General features: G+C 40.3%; 1 protein-coding gene across 5 annotated transcripts in view; it reads right to left on the minus strand.

Annotated features, from left to right (window-relative positions):
- Positions 1–7,058, minus strand: part of SYTL5 (synaptotagmin like 5) — a 93,822-nt gene extending 86,764 nt beyond the window's left edge. For 3 of the 5 annotated variants that reach the window (XM_014265213.3, XM_014265212.3, XM_014265209.3), the window contains exon 1: positions 6,466–7,057. The gene's annotated coding sequence lies outside the window, so the exon portion shown is untranslated. Of the gene's footprint in view, positions 1–2,804; positions 2,963–6,465 lie in introns of those variants that run through there. The other 2 variants (XM_074534551.1, XM_074534552.1) reach the window with 2 other exon arrangements.
- Positions 7,059–19,320: the final 12,262 nt, after the last annotated feature.

Consider the following 19,320-nt stretch of genomic DNA (forward strand, 5'->3'; position numbering starts at 1 on the left):
GCTTTTTGAGCCTTGGGCAATCAAAACCACATGTGCTACACACAGCATGTAAAATTAACTATTCCACCATAATCCCCTTGTGCAATTAAAATGCTCTCATTTTAGCTGAACTCATGGGGTTTTCATAGTTGAGATCAGCTGTTCATGTGCTGGGGATACACATTGACTCACCCCAAACAAACCTGCAATCATCCATGACATGCTGTGTGATGTCTGCTTTTGGTATCAAACCAGATATGATATTCCACTTATTTAAAGTTCAGAAACAGTTATTGCTGTTAAACATTACTTTTTCATGGAGAAAGGTCAGAAGAAAAAAGCATTATTTGTGATGTTGCTATGCATTGTAAGGTGGCCCACTGCAGACACAGTGACCTTCTGAATCAGTTTACAGTATGTTTAAAATTAATTTAATGAAATTATTCTGTCTTTAGTAACAGAACTGGCTCATATCAATCCCATCAGAAACCAACATGTGAATGAGTGCAGAGGCTCAATGACCGAAATCCAGAACTTCCATGATCTCAGCAGGCACAGGAATGGCACAGAAGATGCACTGCATTGCTCAGAGGGAAAATTTTTACAGGTCAATGGTCCAAGACTTCACCAAGCCTGATTCTGAATTCTTAACTGCTTTTGCTCAAAAACATAGTCTTTTCACATTTGGAAACATGGTGTGGCAAACTAATATGAAAATGTTTTCACAAAATTAATCAGAAGTGAGTTCATCATTTCAATTCAAATACAAGGACTCTAACATTAATTATTTAGACACTTAATTGAGAATGTAAACTTTCAAATTAGCCTACCACAAATCATGTTGATGTGTTCCTGCTCTCTTCCACAATAAAAGTGAAATGTCACTGGCAAGGTCATGTTTAAAGGGATTTCATGGCAAACAGCAAATTCCTGCAAAGTTGGAGGTTGTCTCAAAAAAGGTTCATAAGAGAAAACTTGATCAAGGGAATTGTAATTTATCATGGATGTTACCATTTATATAATTTCCTTATAAATTCTCACAGTCTTGGCCAAAACAAACCCCTGCTGAAATACATTCAGGAAAAAGGAAATCCAAAGGAATATTATGTCTAGTGCCGGATGCTGACAGGCCAGATGAGGGGAGAATGCCTGGTTAAATCCCCATGAATAAACTCCATTCAGGTGCTGCATCTTCATCTAGGAAAGCCGAAGCCAAACAAGCACTCCCTAAAGGCAGCACAGGGTTTACAAACACACAATTCCCACCCCTCTTCCAGGGCACTCCTCACTTTCCCTCACCAGCCAGGTGACACTTGTGTTTGCACAGCTTTCTCAAACTTCTCCACCTTTCTTTGCTGCCATCATTCCCCAGCAGAGACAAAATACCCAGGAGGTACAACCTTCTCCCTTATTCATTCTCAGTCTTACCTAATAAATCGTTATTCTTGAGTGCATTAATCGCTGTTCTCCTCCTAACTGCTTCCTACTCATCCATATTGTTCTGACAGTGGGGGTTTCAAAGCTAGACAGAGTTGAGAACTACATTCCCATTAAAAACTAATTATTTTTTTCCCCTCTAAATTTTCACATTGGTAGCAACAATAAAGAGAGCTCTAACCTGGATAATGATGCCAACAGCTAATAGACATTTTCAGTACTGTAGCATCTGAATTTTAAAATATTTAAAAGGTTTAAAATGCATCTGTAGAATAAAGGAATAGAAATGCTCCTTGAGAGACAAATATACTTGCACTTATATTCCAGAGCATGACTAGAGTCAAGGAAGCTCTTTTAGAGTTGGCAACTGTGAAAAACATTACAGAAAAAAGAGCTAGTTTAGAAAACACTGTAAGGAAAAGTGGTTTCTGCAAAACAACATTGGTTTTTGTTGTATTTTTTTTACTATTAATCTTCAGTGCAAAACTCTAATATATTTCAAACCTACAGGCTTCAAGAACACTCACTTGCCTCATATTTCTGTCTTCTGGATGACTTTAGACAGGATTAAGACTCTCCATTTCCCACACAAATCTAATGTTCCTGGCTGTTGGTGTTAACACACTCCATGATGCAGTGGTGCCATTGCTGCACTAATGCCTACAGAGAATGGGTGCTAATTCCTAGACCATATCTTTATTTAATTGAACATTTATTTAACTGAGGCCTTCCAAAATTGCATGTGTGTATAAACACCTGTTAATCTTGGCATTATTAGTAGACTTATTTTCTTAATGTTGTGAGAATGGGAATTTGCATCCTTATTTCCTCCATTTTTCTCTTCTCTGACTCACCAGGGATTTTGTGCAAAGATTCAGGAAAATGAATGAGGTTTTAAAACCAATAATAAGTAGAACCCTTCCTGAGACTGAGCATCTCTCAAGCTCTGCAATGGCTGCAGAAGTAGGGAGGCAAGTTCAGATTCAAAGCACATAAAACTGCTCAAAAACCCATCAGCTGTCATGCAGTAACAGCAAGCGAAAAATATCATCTCCAAGTGACAAATAGTTTGCTCTCAAACACCAGTTTTTCCCAGATATTCAATAGCAGAACCCTTAGAAACAATGTTCCCATGGTCATCCACTTGCTTCCATGTTATTCAGGTAACACTTGCAAGTTTTTTAGCATATACATTAAAAAAACCCAAAAAAACCCCAAACCCAAACATCTCCTCCAAGCTCCGCTCCTGTTCAAGCCCTGGGAACACAATGGTGCTGTTCACAATTCCTACATTGTCTCCACCTCGGTATATATTTTATAAATTATATAAAATCTTGGAGACCCCCATCCTGTGAAATGTTTGTCTCCCACCTGTGGATGCTACTTACAGAGCCTGCCAGGCACAGCTTGTGGGGTGAAAGGTGGCAGAGTGATCCAAAAATCCCTGGGGCCCCAGGTCAGAGACACGATTGTGTCCAGCTGCATGCAGATCACAAGTCAGCCCCACACAGAATGCAACCACTCCTCAAAAGCACAGACTGTGGTGGAAGATAATCCCTCACACACCAAAAAAAAAAAAAAAAATTATATGTCAACAATGAGGGATGCCCCAGGTAATTTAAGTGTTCTAGAGGCATGGTTAAGTGAAGGTGCAGAGCAACACCCTTCAAAAATAAATAAAATGCTTATTTAAGGAGCTTCCTGTTAATACTCATTTGTGGAATATAGTTCAAACCACAATGGAATTTTGTTTCATTTCTGATTCCATTTCTGTTCCTAAGCAATACAAAAAGCATACCAAGGGAAAAGTTACAAAGCAAATAAAAAGGTCTAGATTAGAGTAATTGAATACAGAAATTTCAGTGCAGGCAAAGAAAGATTAAAAAAAAAAACAAACAAATTCAGTTCTCAAGCAATTGATTCTGCCCTGAAGCTGTGCTCCAGCATATGGAAAGCCCCACAAAACAGAGTCACTCAGTCACACCTAGGACAGACTGAGACATGACTTTAAAACAGATTTTTTTTTTTTTTTTAACAGCAGACCCAGGGTGTTTGGAACAGAAAGAATGCAGGAAGCTTTATTGTTATATAGTGTATATATATATTTTTTTTTTACCTATTCCTTCAATATAAAGAGTTGAGAAAAATTACTGTGAAATTCAAAGAAATACACACATAAGAGCTTCCTGTGCCTACCAAAAGTTACCCCCTACCTACCACTCTTGGAACAAAATCCATGCTGGTCTTCAAGGTCTATTCTTCCCACTGTGCTTGCCTATTCTGCTTTCCTGTGTTTCCAGGCTCTGGAGGAAGAGCCCCATGAGTGTGCTCATCCCTGCTACGAACAGTTTGATTAGAAGGCAGAGTAAATGTGGGAAGGCAAAGGGCAATAAAACTCTGGAAGCAGTGCTCAGTCACAGCACAGTCCTGCACTGCAGATGTCTTCAGCCATCATTCTAGCAAACAGATTCCCTCCTCCCTCTGGCCCACAAGAGCAAATGTCTCACTAAGAGATGGTAGTTAATCACCAGATATGAAATTTATCTCTCTTGATAAGGAGATTTGGAGCATTATGTAATACAGACATGTTTTGCAGACAGGCAAACAACTGGGTGACTACACCATGACACTGGAAATTGTTCAGTAAGATCCTTCATGCCTACTGTCTTTCCACTGTAAAAAATACATCTACAACCCAAAATTTACATAGAATTTTGGTTAAATATTTCTTCATCCCTAAAGAACTTAAGATTTCAACTACCATAAAAAAGTCAAACATGCTACTATTTCTTAAGGGTAAACATAGTGCTGAAGGCTGCTCAGAAATGTTATCTTGTTAAATATCTTCCAATGTTTAAACACTTTGATAGTGTCTGGGAATTGTACCCACACCTGAGCCTTACAAACCACATTCCTCAAAGCTTACTCAGATCTATTAATAGCAACTCTCACCTTCCGTAATGGCTTAGATGGAAAACAGAAACAAGGAGACCCCTGGATCTAATTGCACTTGGGGAATAATTTATATTAAAGATACACAGAAAAATGTCTAGTGAAAGTCTAACCATTGATGTCACAGAAACACAGAATGGCTTGGGTTGAAAGGGACCTAAAAGTTCATCCAGTTCCATCCCACCTGCCACGGGCAGAGGCAGTTCCCACTGGATCAGGCAACTCAAAGCCCCACCCAACATGGCCTTCAACACTTCCAGGAATGGGTCATTCACAGTTTCTCTGGCAATCTGCTCCATTACCTCACCAAGTTTATGGTAAAGAATTTCTTCCGAATATTCAATCTAAATCAACCCTCTTTCAGATTAAAGGCATTACCCCTATCATTGTATTTTCTTGTAAAAAGTCCCCCTCCAGCTTTCCTGTAGCCCCCTTTAGGTAATGAAGTGTGCTACAAAGCCCCCCCAGAGCCTTCTCCAGGCTGAGCAACCCCAGCCCTCTCAGCCTGCCCTCATATCAGAGGTGATCCAGCCCCCTGATTATCTTTGTGGTCCCCTCTGAACTCCAGCAGGTTCACTTTCTTTCCATGCTGGGGGCCCCAGAGCTGGATGCAGCACTGCAGGTGGGATCTCACCAGAGCAGAGGGGCAAAATCCCCTCCCTGGAGCTGCTGCCCCCACTGCTGATGGGGCCCAGGACACATTTGGCTTTGTGGGATGCAAGGGCACATGGCCAGGTCATACATGGCCAGGTCGTCATCCACCAACATCCTCAAGTTCTCCTCAGGGCTGCTGTCAGTATTATTGAGGCCTTTTACATCCAGAAAGTTGGGAAGCAAAGGAAAGAGAATGCATGGAGAGAGTGCTCTCAGAGATGATGGAGTTTTCCTGATTATATACCTAATGAAGGCAATAAGGGTTCATTATGATCACTTGTTCTGGCTTCCCCTACATAGAGCCCATAATATTTTCCCATACTAAGTCTTGCTAGAAAGAAACCTGCCTTTAGAAAAACCATCCCTGATTTAGTTTTTTAGTAATGAAAACATCTAAGAACTTACTAGTCTAATGAATGTTTTTATTTTAAAACCTTCCCTCCCTGCCTAGTCCCAAGATGCTCAAATTTCCAGCACTGGCTGTTCTTAAACCCTTTTTTTCTTCAGTAAGGAAGCCATTCCTCACCCCAACCTTTTTAGGCAAGAATCCAAACATTTCTTCCTTTTGGATCCACCAAAAAACAACATATGCTCCAAGCATCTCTTCTGCAGGGGTCTTTAAAAGGCTTAATGGGCTGCACCTTGGACAAATCTCCCAGCTGAAGTGCACACAGCAAAACTGTAACACCTGTGCACTTCAGGAGTAATTGTCCCACCTGCTCTATCATCTCAGATTCACTGAAAGGGCTATTTCCCTGGCAGTGACATTAAATGTTTCCTGCCAAGGCTTTCCAAAAATCACTAACTCTGGGGTGCAGAATCCCTTACTGTTCCCTTGCTGTGACTCCCCACTTGGAATACTGAAATGAGTGGTGGGAGCTGCATTCAGTAGCTATCAAGTATCCAAAACTACTGTGTAACTGGTTCTCAGCCTCTGCAATTTATTATTTTCTTTGTATAGCCATAAAATAAAATTGAAGTTATACATTATTGCGTTTAAGAATAAGTGAATTTACTTTTTAAAGGAAGAAAAATATAGGCAGCACACGGCAAGAGCCGATCTTCACCTGGACACCCAGAGCCCCTCACCTGCTCAGCGGCGCAGAGAACAACTGCGTGCCCGTTCCTGATCATCCCTCCCACGGCACAACAACCCCAGACGGCAAGACCTGCCTCCTGGGGTTTTCACATTGTAGAAAGCATTGCTAAAAAATAAAACCCCAACCAAATATGCAGGCATGCCCTATCAGGTTATTAGCACCGAAGTACCCGGTCCCCGCAGGAGGAGCCCGACCAGCGCAGCCCCAGCGGGAGGGTCCCCATCGGTACGTGCCGCAGGCTCCCTCCTCGGGCTCTGCTCTCGCAGTAAAGAAAAGGGAAAAAAAGAGAACTAAACAAAAACACCCCCCTCAAACCAGTTGCTAATAAGAATGAAGGACTCACCGGGAACCTCGCAGGAGAGGAAAGTCACGTACGAGCAGCACCATCGCTGAGGGCTGCTGCTGCCAACTCGGCAGCGGGGCTGGCAGGTGGAGTCCCTGTGCCGCGGGCTCGGCTCCTGGCTCGGAACCCGCACCGAGCGCGGACAGCCCCGCACTCCGGCGGGCCACAGCCGGCTCGCAGCTACCCCGCGGGTGCAGCCCTGCCACGGCCACCCTGTCTCCCTTCCCCGCCCGCCGCACGGCTCCTCCCGCAGCCCGGGGCTCCGGGGCTGCCTCCAGCCCAGCCGGAGCCGCCTCCGCCTCGTCCCCCCGCACCTCTCCCGCTGCCGATCCCGCCCCGCGGCCGCGCTCCCGCAGCGCCTCTCTCCGGCTGGGAGCAGGGCCGGGATGGGGGAGCCGGGGCTGGGATGCGGGAGCCCGGCCGGGATGCGGGAGCCGGGCCGGGATGCGGGAGCTCCGCTGGGATGCGGGAGCCGGGGCCGCCGTCCCGACCTGCCCGGAGCGGGGCGGAGCAGCCGGAGTGGAGCCGGGCGGGAGCGCCTCACAAGCGCACCTCTCCTCCCTTGTCCTCCTTCTCCTTTGTCCTCCCTTCTCTTACTTCTCCCCTCTCCTCCCCTCTCCTCCTTCTCCCCTCTCCTCCTTCCCCTCTCCCTTCCCGCTCCCCTTCACCGCCCTCCCCGGGTGCCACCCCGGTCCCATGCAGGGGGGACAGTGCAGACCCCGGTCACGTCCATCCATCTTTCCCGGGTTGGGAAGGGCGCGGATCCCTTCAGTATCTCCCAGTTTTCAGGGGAGGTTTGGTAGTGTGGAACTGGCAACTCAAAGGGTAATTCTGTGATTTCTCAGAAAGGATTTGGAAAGGGAAAAAACCACGGTATTTACTTTATGGTTTTGTGGTTTTTCAACCTTCAACAATAGGTGTATCTGCACTGGGTGAGGGAAGCATCCACAAGGTAAAATTGTATTTCAGAATATAATAAAAGGCACTCGTCATAGCTGTCCTCCTTACACCCATAGGCAGCACTTATTAAGCTTTATGACCATCACTTCCAATGGTTCAAGAGAGCTGGATTTATCAAACAGCTACAAGTATTACAAAATATTACAAAATTCAAAAGCAACAGAGTGAAAACTGCATCTCGATTCATCCAGATGAATTGAGTGATTCATTCGCCCTCAGGTACCAGAAGAGCTCATATAGCAGGCACCTAAGAAAGATAAGGAAACCAATTTAGCACTTACATGCACTTCCTTACAAGTTAAAATACTATTCTGCAGCTGGTAGAATAAACAAAGATATGCCACATGAAAATAGTTGAGCCTTTCTTATTCATAGCTGTGAAATTATATCACTTTCAAAAAATTCTGATGCATACAACCAGAATCTCCTGCTCGGCTTTCACATAAAAAATTTAGCATGAAATCTGCTGTTTATGTACAACAGCAATGTAATGTTACTCATTACCCTCAAACTATTTTTTAAAAAAATTGCTGGGTTTGTATTACTTCAAATAATGCAAGTGTTGCAAAAAAATTATTATTGGGAAGTACAATTTTTACTTGGCTAGTATATAAACACAGCACCTTTGAAGGATAATTTGAGTTTGCTACATGTTATACTCACAGCATTGTTTTTTGACTTGTTCAGACAAAGCTATTGAAGGGACTTGCTCTAAATTAAATGCTCAGGTACATCCTCTGCCTGCAATTACTAGAATAACACATTGCTCTCTATAACAGTGTGAATCATTATCTAAAAAGCACCCAAGTGAATATATTCTGCAATGCATGATTGAATTGAAAGTATTAAAACAACCACTCCAGATTCACGTGGGGTTTTTTACAGTTTCATTTTATAAATGTAGTTTGGGGGGCTGGAGAAAGGAAGGGTTGGCAGCTGTTTGCACACCCAGAGCTCAGGTACAGCATTACCAACCAGACATCCAAGTACAAGGAGAATTCCTGAGGAACATCACAGAACTTTTGTGTTTCTCTTGGGACAGAAAGCAGCCACTCATAGAAACTGGAGACCCCATAGAATTTAGGTTGCACTGCCCATACCAGCTCATATTTATTAATCACCCTTTGTGATCCATAACAGAACACATGAACCAAGGGATGTGTAAATCAGGATTACAGAAATCTGTGGCCTGTTTAGAACAAAAATAAAATGTTCCTGTTGCTATTTTTTGGTAACTCCAATCTCCATAAACAACACTTGCACTGCTGTACAGAATTAGCCTGCTATGGTCCCAGGCTGCATCTTTATTGAGGATGAATTGCAGCACTCGTGGCCCTTTTCCAGAGTACTGTGACAACTCTCTTGTCCTCTGGGACAGAAGTTTTGCAGTCAGTTTTCTTCTCTGGTTACAGAACTGCTAATTCCATGCACCAGAAATCAAGGAACTTCAGCATTTATTGATAGGCTGGTTCACACAGCCACAAATTCTTCCAAATGGGAAGAACCTGTGCAAATTATACAGAGTTCAGTCCAATAACATTTATGAACAAAACCTAGTTTGCTTTCATTTCATGTAACATTGAGTGCTCTGCAAGCTTTATTTCTCTCCCCCTTAATCTACTCTATCAGTAAATATCAGAAAAGCAGGCTATTGATGCAATTTTATAAACTTAAAGGTTTGGAGGAAGAGATCATGTGCATAAAATAGAGATTTTTGATAAACACCTATAGCTGTTAACAGTGAGAGCTACTCTGGAACAGCTATTTACATTTTTCTACTGGATAATACATGTCCTAGGAGCAGAATTTGGAAACAAAATTTAAAAAAAAGAAAAAAACCCTTTGTGGAGGATACAGTTCTCATCGTCCAGTTGAGCACCCTGGGCTATTTTCCAAAAGTGTAATTGCAGTCATCATGGAGAGAGGAGTGCTCATTTTGCCAACTCTGTGCTGAAGGGGTTGTGCTATCACTTCCTGGAGGTATTCATAAAAAATAGAGACCTCAGAAGTACTTTCTAGCAGTCAAAAAATTAAGGAAGATATGTCAATAAAAGTGTCCTCTTTCTGTGTTTTGGTTGTTTGTTTTTTTTTTTTTTTGTTTTTTTTTGTTTTTTGTTTTTTCCAGTGTTTTGAGATCTTGTATGTTTTGCATTTTAAATTAAGGGCTTTTTGGCATTTCTGTGAAAAAAGATCTCTGATAAAATTTTAATGTAGCCTGTGATACTGATGTGCTGCTTTGCACTTCCAGCAAAAGGGGAAAAACCTCAAATTTATGTTTGGAAGAAATGCCTGGTTTGATGCACTAATTAATAAAAAGGCAAGATAATATTTCAAAAAGAAATACAATGCTTCAGGAGCAATACCAACATGCTTCTTCAAACTATTCATCAGTTCACTCAGAGCTCCTTCTTGACAAAAGCCAATTTCATTTAACCAATGTTATTATGCCTGCTGAGTTAATTTTACTTAAAAATACAATTAATTTCATTTGAGACTGTTTCCTTCACAATTCCTTCTTGGTGAGTGTGTGACATAAAAGGTTTGTTGGAATTTGACATAGCCCCAACAATCTTCTTTTCAGTGTACATCATGAATCTTCATGTGATCAGCACAACTGAGTGGAATTGTGATCCAGACCCACCTGCTTTTCTTAGGGCTTGGATTTTGTCTTTGTAACAATGGCACTGGGCTGCAAGTCAGAGATTCTTGTCCCTGAGCTTCCTTGACCTACTGTTGTTACTTAGGTGACATGAAGAAGTTTTCTTATTGCAAAGTCAAGCTTCCCTCTGAGAGAAAAGTGGCATTTTCCAAGCTTCATTCCAGTTATTCACTGTCACCTCAGCCCTCTCTTCATCTCCATACTAAATAACCATTGTCAAAACCAAGATGCAGGAAATATTATACAAGAAGAATGAAGCCTCTTGTACAAGAGGGCAAATCTTTGCCAAGGCTTTCCTTAATGTTAGTTGCTACACCAACAAAAAAATTACATGTCACAGACTTAGAAATGAAAAAGGGAGAACTGGTGACATTAGCTCTTCTGAGACAAGGCCATTCCTGTTTCAGCCACTGAAAGGATTTAGAAAAGCAGGTGACAAGCAGGTATTTACAAAAAGCTTTTCAGAGTAACTTCAGCATCTCCTGTTCCTTTTAAAGGAGAAGTTAAAAGCAGACACAGAGAGATATCAAATGCAGCAACACATTTGTACTTTCCTTTCTCACATCATAAAATGAGGAATCTATTTACTTTCTCCTGCTTTTCTTTAGTACATTTAAAAGAAAAAAGAATAAGAGAAGACACTTATTAGTGCCTCACTGTGCTGTATGAAGCCAGTATTTGTGTTACTGCCTAGAATGGACTCATGCAAGGTAAGGGAATGCTCTTACAAACCCCATTACTGTGTGCACAATTTATTTAGACAATTATTTTGGTGTCAGCTATGTCATTTTTTGCACAAGAAAGAGCTGTGCAAAGTGAGTCAGAGCTGAGCTGTAGAATGAAGGGCTGCATAAAGAAGGTTCAGTTAATATCCAAGTACCTGGTGTTCCATGATGAAACATATTTCTCCAGGCAACACTGAAAAAAACAGTGAAAGAACTTGAACATTTATGATGCACCTGCAAAGCATAGACTGGGACCCAAACATTTAATTTCATCCTAAATGTACCAGAGTACATTTTTAAAATTACCATTTTACTTCAAAATAGCTAGCTACAATTTTACCAATTAACAAATTAATCAGTAAAATAATTGTGTTTTTCATAAATACTTTATTGCAAATAATTGTAATGGCCCCTTCAAACTTCAGAAATATTTAATGCAACCAGTTGATTTTGTATATATAAAACTTGTAAGGTTCATCAAGAACATAGTTCAAGACACTTAAATGTTAGATCAGTTCAAAAGATCTAGGACTTTTTAGAAGATGCAGAGGCAAAAAAAAAGCCCAGAACACCCCTAAAATGCCACACAATAGAGAAGGAAGAGAAACAGTCTTCTCTTAGCTCCCTAATTATTTTTTTTAACACATAATCTTAACATTTTTGCTGGACCCATGAAGAGTTATGGCATTTCTTCTAAGAAAACCTCCCTAAAAGTCTGCAAGATTACTACAGTTACTTTGCTGAAAACGCAGACACAGACCCTTGGAGCCTGTCAATAATACATGGATTGTAAACATTTCTGGAGATTCAGGCAAAACTCTTCATCTTCCTCTGTTTTCTGCCACTGAACTACTCTAAAGCCAAGATATTTCACCAATGTCTGCATCATCATGACTCACTGCAATACTTTGCAGAAAATGAGTCTTTAACAGAGTTTTATTGAATTAACATGGTGTACCAAATCTTTGATCCCCAAATTTTTCTTTCTATGGAATTACCCTGCCGCAAGCAAAGGTACTTGTTAACAGCAGCAACAAACATTTAAGACAGGCTTTATTCATCAATGCTTCTCATTCTGGTCAGAAACTGAAAGGACATTTTAGCTCAAATAAATTAGTTCAACTTGTCCTTGACAAGAAACCCTGCTTAGGAACAGAGAAGCTGCATTCTGCATTTAAAACAGGGTTTGGAAAAATAACTAGGGTGACAAATTCACATCTGCACAGCAAAAAGTACTTCCATTTATTTTATACAGTAATTCTTCACCATTTAGAAAGCTCAGTGAAATGGAAAAAGGCTCTAATTTGGTTTTATTTCATTTGCATGATGTTTTGCTAAATGCACTTTTCACAGTAGTACTCTTATGAGGTGATTATTGCTAAGATAAAAGCTGTGAACTAAAAGGGGCTCTGAGTAACCAGATCTAGTTGCAGGTGTCTCTGTCCCCAACAGGGGGTTGGATGTGAATGGTCTTCAAGGTCCCTTCCCAACCAAAACCATTTCATAATTCTGTGATTCTATCATCTTGAATGAAGTTCTTCTTCAACATGGTTTAAGTGACTTATAAATACAACCCAAATGTTGCCTTGAACACTTGCAGGGGATGCTAGTTACCCATGGAAGTCTCTGTCACTCCCCTCCTCAGCTGGACAGGGAGAGAAAATACAACAAAAGGTTCCTGGGTTGAGTTTAGGACAGGGGTAGATCACTCACCAGTTGCTGTCACAGGCAAAACAGCCTCCAACTGGGGAAATTAATTTATTTTCAAACAAATCAGAGTAGGGCAATGAGAAATAAAACCAGATCTTAAAAATATCTTTCTCCCATTGATCCCTTTTACCGAGGCTTAAATTCACTCTGTAATTTTTCTATCTCCTCCCCTCCTGAGCAGCACAAGGCAGGGAATGGGGGCTGGACCACCCTCTGCTGGCACTGAGCCTTCACATCAGCTCAGCTTCTTTTTAAAGTGGTGTTTACTCCACTTTTAAAATAGCATGTGCTTGGGGTTTTTCCCAAACCACAAGAGAAAAATAAGATCACCAAAATGTAAGTGCATGCATGTAACATTCTTGCCAGTTCTTAATTCAACATCTAATGCTATGGCATTTTGTGTCATGTATAACAAGAAAATGTCAGGAGTGCACCCCAATCCTGTAATGGTTATTTTCACCTAAGTAAAGTAAATAATAGTGTAAAAGATAAGTGCCTGTTGTGGTAAAGAGCCACATGTTGTATTTAACTTTCATGCAATTAAGGTCTTGCATTCCAGAAGGGGAGAGTGACGTGCCTGCTTTTAATGGTGACACTGAAGCATTTCTAAATTTTAAAAGATTGAGATTAAGAGTGAGATTAAGATGCTTATATGCACAGCACACTATAACAAAATTCACAGGCTGGATGTTTTCAAACATAACCTTTTCCAAACACTTCTCATTTTTACTTAAATGTTTATACATCATGAAATCTGTCGTCTTCAAACACACATGTTGGGGGAGTATTTGGGCACAAGCTCCCAAAATTTATAATCTTACAACAGCATTATGATGACTGCTTGAATAACATTTAAAACAACACCATATTCCATGTATTTTAACATATTATCTAATATTATTTACCAGAAGCAAATGAAGAGTTACAAACATGTGAACAGACAGCCTTGGTAAATTTTGATGTTTGCACAATAAGATCAGTGAAGGTAATTTTATTTACCAGACATGACTATTTACAGAAATCTTGACAAACAAAAGAGTTGTCTCAGAAATCATCAAATTTCTGAGCCTTCATAGTCATATGAATGTCCTCAATAAGGCTTGTCTTATTTCTGTTTCTCTGATTTTGGAGGTTACCCTTGTATTTAAGGAAATCAGATAAACTGAGATTTCAATATAGGGATCACACATTTTCCTGAACATCTGTGGTGAATTTTGATTTGTAGGAGGAAGTAATTCAATACATTTTTAACTAGGAGATCTGGAGCTATTCTCAGTTGAAATGAACCATTTCTGGTTTAAGAACAAAAAGTATAAACTCGTGGAATTTATTTGCTTTATTTTTCAGTTTTGATCATTAGAAATTTCCAGTAAATTGCTTTGCACATTGCTTTGCTAATGGCTTTAGAAAAGTAAAATATATTCTATAGCTCTCATTTCTTCTACTTGGGAAATAAAATCTTTTCCAGCCACACATATAATCATCTATTGAGTTTCTGAATGTCAAGTTACAGCTATAATTGGTCCAAAAATGTTAATACACTATAATAGTTTATCATAGATGTAAAAACTAGTAATATGTCCGAAATGCAGAGTGCCTTGCTTTGGTTAGATGTATTCTCATTTATTTATCTTTCTGGAGCAAAGATGTGATTTTCAGAAAAAAACCCCAGCAATAGGATGGAGAATGCCTAGTCCTGTGATATGTGCTAGGTTTTTCCTCCAGCACTCTGCTCCTGAGCTGCTCCTGCTGCTCCTGCTCTGTATTTATCCCACAATGTGGTAAATGCCTGAAGTGGAGCAAATGATAAACAATACATCTTGCTCTCCTGCTCTAAGAAAGTTGATAATCAAAGGCCTTCAAGTAATACCTACCAGGCTGTTGCATTTTTGTATCTCTAATTGCTGAGCATCACTGAATAAAGCGATGCTGACAGCCAGCAGCTTGGAGAAAAGTGCTGCTTTCAGCTGGGATGTGCAGAAGGAGCTGTGATCTGCTGAGGCTGCAGCTTGGATCCATTTTGAGGGAAGCTGGAACCAGCTGTGCCTGATATGGAGGCAGCTCCTGGTGTCCTCTCACTGCAGCCCCCCAGCCAGTGCCCTCACATCCCCATGTAAACCCAGTACAGGAGGTTTGTGCCATTGTTTGGGACCTCTGTGTCAGCACTGAAGGGAACAAAATGGGAAATCACATCCCTGTGTTAAGCCATGAACCAGCTGTTCTCTCTGCAGGCAAGAGTTTGCCTAGTTCCTAAAAGCAATGGAGAAAGCTCTTCTCAAGGACCACCACTGGTATTAGCAACAAGCCTAAGACCCTTTACTTCTTTCTTTAATACTAATATTTGTATTTGAAACCTGCAAAGATATAACAAGATGCATGACCAACTTTTCTTTTTTTGGTGCCAAGGTAAATAATGAAGACCTGGTTCCCAAAACAGCTCTTCTTCATATCCTTTCCTCCATTTTTTATCTCCTCGGCTATAGTTTTGAAGATGTTAGAAGTTCATATGAAGAGAAAAGTCCTGAAAACATCCTTAAGGACAAGTAGCAGCTTCTCCTGAGATAGTTCATTGTGCTGGTTAGTCCCTGCCATGCACAGCAGCAATCAGCTCTTTTGACAATTTCTTTCTACATCTTGGTAGTGCCCTGTCCTACCTTCATCAAACACTTTTTCTTCTTCATTGCCACATTTGCTTGTTGCTGCCAGGTGGCTCTAGCTCCAGTGTGTACATGCAGTGTGAATGAGTGCAAGTTGTTCTTATCACAGCTTGTTTTGTCCTGTCATGAAATCCACAACAAACATCGTGCCTTCAGTGAGCAGATGAGCATCTCCCACATAAAGCATATCATTCAAATTTCTGCTGAAACTCTAAGATCTGAAATGTCAGCATTTTCCATGAAATAGAAATTTAAAATGTCCATCAGTTTTTGTCCCAAGTGTTTGTACCAATTGTATATCCCAGTACGTTTGTACAGTTTCCCGGACAGAAGAAGACACTGCTCCATCCACTTCCTCCTAAAGCAAGTTTCAAAGCTTAGGAAGTGAAGGAGGATGAGCTCTTCTCCCCCTCCAGCTCAGTGGTTTCTCTTTGAGTTGTCATGTTGTGTAGCAATAATGTTTCTGACCTGATGTGTTAGAACCAAGAATTTTTTAAAACAATCATTTAGTTGCCTATTAGCTCTTCAAAGAACTTCTAGCAAGTCACTGCACTAACATTAAAACAACTCTCTGAAAAACAAACAAACCCAAAACTCAGAAAAGTAAATTATTAAAACTGCTGTGGTCAAGCATCCCTGATCTGGCCAGCAGAAGAGGTGCCATGTAGATTATCCCAATAGTCCATCTGATCCCCCGTTCCAGTCCCTGAGGTACTGAGCAGTGAGTGTGTGGGAAGAGAGCAAGAACAAGAGCAGCACACTGTCATTCTTCCTCCAGCATCCAGCCACCTGTAGCTCAGCAATTAAGTCAGAAAAATTAAACAGAATTCTGCTGCTTTTTTATTCCACAGTTCAACGTGGAGGTTTAAATGTTTGCTGCAATGTAAAGGGTAAATGGAGACAGGAGGCAGACGATTTTAGCTGCTTTAGTATTCACATTTTTTCCTGGCTGTGCTCAGGCAGCGTGGGATCTGCACAGCCTGCACAGACTGCCACCTCTCCAGAGCACCAAATCCTCTTCAAATATTTGCTTTTTAATCAACAAGTAATTTCAACCTCACTGTTGGCTCTCTTTCTTGTTAAAAGTTCCTGGTCTGCATTTGAAAGATGAAAGCCTACAGTCCTTTCACATTTAGGGTTGTATTTCTGAGCCACCACTTTCAGCACTTTTCACATTTCCTCTCACAGATCTCAGCACTGATTATACTGCCATCCCATTTACATGTTCCAGTTTGCAATTTGCAGTAGTGTAATAAAGAATTAAGCAATGGTATCAGGTAACTCCTCCTGAAATGTGCTGGCTCCTTATTACAATTTTGTATTTCTCTTGTGAAATCACTAAGTCATTCTCAGGAGGACAACAACAAAAAACAAACAAACAAAAAAAAAAAAAACCAAAAAAAACAAAGATGGTGATTTAGGTTATTGAATTTAGATTAAAAATGAATTGAATTACTAATTTCCTAATGAATTAATTAGGAAAGAAAGGAAAATAACCCCTCAATAATTGTGAAAGTCGAATAAATCTGTGTCTAAAATTAGCTCAAGCATTATTTAATACTTCCTCCTCTCTAAAGGCCACCTGGATGCTTGGCAGTTGTTAACAATATGTTATTGATCCAGGGGAGGTGATTTCAAAAGCAGGTCTGCTTCAGTGCTTTATTACTCTTATCCTTTGATTTTCTTTTCCTTAATATTTAACATAAATCTCTCTGAGTTCTAATTAAAGGCATTATTTCTGGTCCTACCTTTCATCACACATTGGCTCCTCAATCACCTTTTCCAGTAAATCACTGTGCAGTCAGAGACACCTATAAAGAAGTCTGGGCAAGGGTGATAAAATAAATGCAGTTCCTCCATAAATCACATTCTCTAAGCTCCCTTTTGTTGCTGCCTTCAGGAAGAATTACTCTTCTGTCTTTCTGTCTGTCCCACCATCACACTGGGCTGACCGGGACATTCAATGCCTGATAAACACCAAGCAGAGCAAAATGACTGCTTTCTGTGCCCTTCATGGTATCCTTCAATTTATTTAGTTATTTATAACATCATACTTGGGTTCCTATTTGTTGTAATTACATATTTTTCTCTGCAGCACTGCTGCCTAGACAATTAGGCCCCATTTTGTAGTTGTGCATTTGATGTCCTGGTTTTTATGAAATCTCTTGTTGTTGTTTTCTCCAACCTAATCAGTATTGTTAGTTTTGATCCTGTCATTCAGCATGCCTGCAACTTCTTTCAACATGCTGTCAATAGCAAGCTTTTATGAGCACACTTTTTGTTCCATTATTCAAGTTATTGTGACTAATACTAATTAGCCCTTACAGCAAAAACCCACCCATTTTCTTTCACTTATTCCTCCTACTTTTATAAACCTTTATTAGGAATGATTGGTTAGTTTTTCTCCAGATTACACATTCTTATGTGGGAGAGCATAAAAAGACAAATTTACTACAAAATAACACACCTATTCTGCATTTTCTCTTCATCCTTCAAACCAGCTGTCCTACCAAAGGATAAAATCAGATTATTTGACATATACTCTTGACATATCTATGTTGGGTGCTCATGGGTGATGCTCAATGTGTATTTGTAAACACTCCTGGGTTAATATTTTGTTATTTTTCTAGTGGCTCTCTGGATGTTGAGCTGAGCCTGATGGACTCAGCATTTCCTTGGACCTCCTGCTTTCCTCCTATCTACAAAGGGTAGCTGGAGAGGAAAGATAAGTAATGTTTTTGCATTAGAATCTACAAACACACACACACACATATACATACACACATCATCAGTCATTCAGGAACCCTTTTCATTCCCCATGTAATTCAGTGACATAATTATTGCTAATGTTTCAAAAAATTTTCTTTGAATATTTCTAAACAGAACAGAAAAACAGCCTAGGAACTATTTTTGTTTGATACTATACTGCATCTGAAGGAACAGATGTAAAAATGTGAGATCTCTGAAGGATAAAAAAGATTAAAAAAAAATCCACAGGATGCAAGGATAAGTTATTTAAGCACTTTTAGCTTTGTCTACAGGATGCTAATCCATATACAACAAATGCTTCCACCAGCTTTTATTGCACTAAAAACCAGCATGCAATTTCATCCCTAGCTTAGCTCACAAAAATACTGCAGAGGCCACAGAAAAAAAAGAAACCTTTATACTGCAGGAGATTTTCTTTCATGCTTTCCTGTGACCACATCCCTCTGCACTTGTTCATAAAGATCTGCTTTTGAAGAGGTTTAGTGTTCACCTTCAGTTTTCTCCTTCCATGGCCATTAGCAAATACTAAACATGAAATCTGTGTCAAGAGCAGGGGAATGAAAAACACTTTGTTTTACTTCCCACTGTACTTTCATGTTTTTCAAACACATACTTTCCAATGAATGTACAATGAAGACTGAACAAGAAACACTTTTGTAAAGTAGGTGTCTGTATGTCCAAATATAGTACACTGATAGTGAAACTAGAAGCCTTGGTCTTCTCTGTCATGTTTAATCTGGCTTGGAAGCACAGGAGAAATCAAGAGAAATCAGGAGAAAATGCAGGAGAAATCACAGGAGAGAAATATACACAAGATTCCCATATCCTGCCCAATAAAAATAATACTAATCATTTTAAAAACCCACACTGAAACTACAACAAAATCCCCACCCTTTGAAAACTCTGCAGTTTGTATGAGGTGCTTTCCTGTTTCCCAGGCAACTTCAGAGACAGCAAAGATATGATGTATTTATATATATATGTGTGTGTGTGTGTATTGAGTGAAATAAAACTCAGGAGCAATTCTCTGTAATGAAGTAGAATTTAAGGAACCAGAACTTAATTTTTGTAACTTTGGTGGCAACATTATTGGTAACTAATGGTAACTTTGTGCCAGAAAATTGACACAAATTCATTCCAAGCAGAGGGAAAAGGGGAACACAGAAGGCAGGGGATGTGACAGCTCCTCTGGGGAAGCCACTTCTGGGGAAGCTTTGTATGTCCAGCAAAGACTTCCCGACAGCAGCAACAGAACAGAGGAAAATTCTCTACTGACAGGAGGAACTGTGTTCACACTGTGAGCGGTGGCGGTGCCTGTGCCCGGCTGTGCCACCTGGGGAGGAGCACTCGCTCAGAGAGACACAGAATCATAAAA

Source organism: Zonotrichia albicollis, chromosome 2 (genome assembly GCF_047830755.1).
Source record: "Zonotrichia albicollis isolate bZonAlb1 chromosome 2, bZonAlb1.hap1, whole genome shotgun sequence".
Classification (NCBI taxonomy): Eukaryota; Metazoa; Chordata; class Aves; order Passeriformes; family Passerellidae; genus Zonotrichia; species Zonotrichia albicollis.